Here is a 5,406-nt window from a genome sequence, read left to right as displayed (position 1 = left end):
CATACAAGAGCAACTAACTAAGATCTACGAGTCTGCAAATATCAAAAATATATCAAAAGTCTGAATATGTCTCGGAATATCAAGTAAGACATAAAATAAAGGAAGAATTTCCAAGGTGGCGGACATCCCTATGCTTACCCTGTAAGACTCTTAACAGCAACTCTCACACCACAATTAGCCACGGGAAGCAGAGGTCGATCCTAGCTGGAACTCTGCATTCATAAAAGAATACAGCAAGTGCAGGTCAGTACAAACAACAAGTACTGGTGGGTATCATAGGCCGACTAAGTTTAGCTAACACATATCAAGTCAATAAAGTAAGATAAATAGGTAAATCAATAAGGTATAAGTCAAACACGAGCCAGAATCCAAGTACACGTCATCACCTATGTTATAGCATCTAAACCCAATTGTGTCAATTCTCAAATACTCAGTCTGAATCCGTATATCACAAATACATCACAAGAATATCACAATAGAAGCCATGGTGCAATGCAATGCAATAATGTATGGAATGTGAATGCAATGCAATAATGTATGGAATGTGAATGCAATGCAATGCTGTGTACACATGTACTCTGATGATGGAACATCACATCTCGGTAGCACAACCCATGAGGACCCGCGAAGTCCATGTACCTTACGGTTCCAGCATAAACCTCGAAACTGTACCTCACAATCCAGCAACAACCTCGGCAATCGCTACGTACAACCTCGATTCCGAAACAACCATCGGATATCGGTCCTCATGTCACTCTTATCTAACTGAGCCCAGCTCATAACAGTGTTTTCTCAAGTATCATCAAGGTATCAACAGTATATCATAAAGGATGAGAATGCCTGCAATGTATGAGTTCAATGTCAATAATCAATTCAATATCACAAGTACCACGCATGGACACACCAATAATATCATGAAAAGGCTACACAATAAGTCACAATGGGATCACAGCTATCCACAGTACCTCACAAGGCACATAAGTAAATATCAATATTAACGCTACACAATAAGCTACAATAGAATCACAATCCTCATATCAATTGACAACATGTAAGATACAACAAAATCATAATCAGGACATATCAAAAGTCTCCAATATCTACTATCTCCATGTGGCATCAAGCCAACAACAATAGAACAAGATAAGTCACAACACAACGGGGTAGCTAACCCCAATCACACAACAGGGCCCAACCTAAGACAATATCCAACCCAACTTCATACCCGAAGGTTTACATGCTTTCTCCAACAATATCGTGAAAATAAATGCTTCGCCAAATGAAGTCTCACCATAGGATAAATCGTAACCTATCTGGAAGGCCGAACAGTAATATTACTAACAACCATACCTTAGACTTTCCTCTCCTTTGAGCCTCGAGATCAAGAAATTCTAGGCATATTCGAATCATGGAATTAGAATCAAGAAGAACACAAATAAACCCTACTTCTATTCAAGACCCAAATCCCTAATCTATGAAATAGGGTTTATGAACTAGAAGGGTGAAATTAGGAATCTAAAGGTCCCAGCATGATATTAAACCTCTAGGTGATCAATTCCCATCAATAGCAAGCTAGAATAAGCAACAATTCACTCAATTTCGGATTCTAGGCAAAACCCCCAAATTTGGGTATAAATCCTAACTTCTCAATTCATAAATTAGCCACTAATTAGAAGAAGTTATGAAATAAAAGATTCTAATCATCCATTCAATGCTTAGAGAAGCTAACCCAACCAATAAATCATGATTTAGAAGCCTAGAAAGAATAACTCATTAAACCCACTTTTAATCTTCAATCAATTAAAGGGCTATCAAGATAAATGGATTCTAAGGTGATTAAAGACAATGGAATAGTAAAGGGATTAGAAGAACTTACCACCAAGAATTTCCTTTAAGAATACCTTAGATTTGCTCCCAATAGATCAGATTTTGAAATAGTAATAAATGAGGGACTAAGGGTTTGTAATAGACAATAAATGAAATAACCAAGCCCGATACCGTTTCTGCGGCAACAGGACCACTGCAGCGATCCCACTTCGACGGACACTCAGACCGCCATAACAGTCAGCCTTTAAATGTACATGGCCGCTGTGGCGGCCCTTCCCACCGCTATGGCTGTACTGCTGAGGCGGTAAGTGTGCCGCCAAAGCAGACACCAGCACCAGATTCTTCCCAAAAATAATCACAATCTCAATCCGAAATGCCAACTAATACCTGAGGCTATCTACTTACAAACCACATGCACAGACACATATAAAAACACGCTACGAATGCACTCGTGGCCTCAAAATTCCCAACGGAGGTCTCGTTGACCGAGTCAACTCCCAATGCCTCAATTCCCATTTCCCAACCTAAGTCCCAAAATGCACCCGAGTGCATTGGAAATTGAACTAAATATGCACACAAGTTCTAAATGATCATCCGGACCTCTCGGAATTGACGGATTTTCAAAAAAGGTCTGTTTACCCAAAATTCAACCTTGAGTCAACTCTTTTTCGCTTAAAGCTAAATTCTCAAAAAGTCACCCAAATCAAATCCAAACACATCAGGAAACACGTCAATGGTCACCTCACGTCAAAAGTGAGCTAACAAGCTCAAGAAAAGGTGAAAGAGCGTCGAAAAGACTATAACAATTAAGTGAGTTGTCACAGGGTGCTTCCTTCCAGTCCACTATCGAACATGCTTATCTAGTCGAGGCCGTTAAGGCCTGCACATTTGAAAGGGTTAGTGAGATGAGGAAGTGATAGTTTGGGGGTTATGGTGGTTCCAGCTCGAGGGGTGCCAGACAGTCTTCTAGGGAGTATCGATACTATTCCGGTAGCCCTATGCATTTAGCTTTGCAGGCTTTCTCTAGTGGGCCACCCGGGCAGAAAACTTCGGAGAGCTCGCTCTCTCGACCAGCAGACAGGGTTGTTCCAGCTGGGTCTTCAGTTTTGGTCTATCAATCTCCGCCTTCTCAGGTTTATTTTTGTGTGGAGCACTTGGCCATTATGCTCGAGAGTGTCCACAATCCAGGTAGGGTTATTAGTCCCAAAGGACCCCGGCAGCTTCAAGTAGCCGAGGTGGTTTTTCTTCGAGAGGCGGCACTCAGTCAGGCGTCTGGTAAGGGTGGGTCCCAGAGTTCGAGAGGTGGATCACAATCTGGTCGTGGTGGGCTCAGTGTTATTCGTTTTCGGGTAGACCTGAGGTGGAGGCCTCAAATGATGTTATTGCAAGTACCGTTTCCGTCCGACATAGAGCAGCATTTGTTTTATTTGATCCTAGATCCACTTATTCGTATGTGTTTGCATATCATATTGTTGGTTGCGACATGACTACTGATAGCATAGCGCTACCCATTCATGTGTCTACTCCAGTTGGAGATTCTGTTATGGTTGATCGAGTCTATCGGTCGTGCTTGGTTACTTTTATGGGTTATGACACGTGGGTAGACTTAATGATACTTGATATGGTGAATTTTGATATTATATTGGGTATGACCTGGCTTTTTTCTTATCGTGCCATCTTAGACTGTCATGCCAAGATAGTCACTTTAGTCATGCCGGGCATTCCTAGACTTGAGTGGAGGGGTACTCCTAGCCCTGCTCCGAAGAAAATTATTTCCTTTCTCCAGGCTAAGAAATTAGTCAACAAGGGGTGTTTATCTTATCAAGCTCATGTGCATGACACTACTGTTGCATCTCCACCCCTTGAGTCCATCCTTATTGTGAGCGAGCTCGCGGAGGTATTCCTGTTTGATCTGTCGGGTATGCCACCCAATCGCGATATTGATATTTGTATTAACTTGGATCTGAGCACCCGCTCTATTTCTATTTTGCCATATCGGATGGCACCTGCTGAGTTGAGAGAGCTTAAAGAGCAGTTGCAGGATTTGTTGAGCAAGGGGTTCATTAGACCGAGTGTCTCCCCTTAGGGTGCTCCTATGTTATTTGTGAAGAAGAAAAATGGATCTATGAGGATATGCATCGATTATCGCCAGCTGAACAAGGTTACTATTTGGAACAAGTGTCCTATGCCTCGTATTGATGATTTATTTGACCAGCTTCGGGGTGCTTAAGTGTTCTCGAAGATTGACTTGCGTTTAAGCTACTACCAGCTTAAGATCAGGGCTGAGGATATTCCGAAGACAGCTTGTCGAACAAGATATGGGCATTATGAGTTTCCGGTGATGTCATTTGGGCTTACCAATGCCCTGGTTACATTCATGACTTGGATGAATGTCATCTTTAGGCCATTCCTTGACTCCTTTTTTATTATATTTATTGATGATATCTTGGTGTATTCCAAGAGTAGATAGGAGCATAAGAGCCATCTTCGCACTATACTTGGGTTGGTGAAGAAGAATAGTTTGTTTGCTAAATTTTTGAAGGCCGGGTTTTGGTTGGAGTCTGTGGCTTTCTTGGGCCACGTTGTGTCTGAGGACGAAATCATGGTTGATCCTCAGAAAATTGAGGCTATGAGGGATTGGGCGAGGCCCACTACTGTGACTGAGATTCGTAGTTTCGTGGGGTTGGCCAGTTACTACCGTCGATTTGTTAAGGGTTTTGCTTTTATTGCTTCATCGTTGACCAGATTGACCCAGAAGGATGTTCACTTCCAGTGGTCCGATGATTGTGAGGAGAGCTTTCAAAAGCTTAAGACTCTTTTGACTTCAGCCCCGATTCTAGCATTACCCGTGCAGGATAGAAATTTCGCAGTCTATTGTGATGCATCCCGTGTGGGTTTGGGTGCTGTTTTGATGCAGGAGGTTAGAGTTATAGTCTACACTTCCCATCAGTTGAAGATCCATAAGAAGAATTACCCTACCATGATTTAGAGTTGTTAGTTGTGGTCATCGCATTGAAGATCTGGAGGCATTAATTGTATGGTGTCTATTGTGAGGTTTTCACTGATCATCGTAGCCTTCAGCATGTTTTTACCCAGAGAGATCTTAATTCCATACAGCGCCGATGGATGGAGCTCCCGAAGGACTATGACATCTATATTCTTTATCATCCAGGGAAAGCCATTGTGGCTGCAGATGCCTTGAGTCGCAAGGCCATGAGTATGGGGAGTTTAGCCCGTTTAGTTGTTTCCGATAGTCCGTTAGCCATGGAGGTGCAGGCTCTGGCCAACAATTTTGTTCGTCTTGATATTTTGCCCCAGGCAGAATTTTAGCTTGTGTAGAGGCGAGATCGTCTTTGATAGATCAGCTCAGGACTAATCAGTTTGAGGATGCTCAGTTGAGCAAGATACGAGATAGGGTTCTGAGGGGTGAAGCCAAGGAGGACATGATTGATTCTTAGGGTACTCTGAGGATTAAGGGGTGCGTGTGTGTTCCTAGTATTGGTGACTTGATTCATTTGATTTTGACTGAGGCCCATAACTCTGGATATTCCATTCATCCGGGAGCGACTAAGATGTATC

Source organism: Lycium ferocissimum, chromosome 1, assembly GCF_029784015.1.
Source record: "Lycium ferocissimum isolate CSIRO_LF1 chromosome 1, AGI_CSIRO_Lferr_CH_V1, whole genome shotgun sequence".
NCBI classification, from domain to species: Eukaryota; Viridiplantae; Streptophyta; class Magnoliopsida; order Solanales; family Solanaceae; genus Lycium; species Lycium ferocissimum.
Note: the sequence above shows the minus strand (reverse complement) of the source record.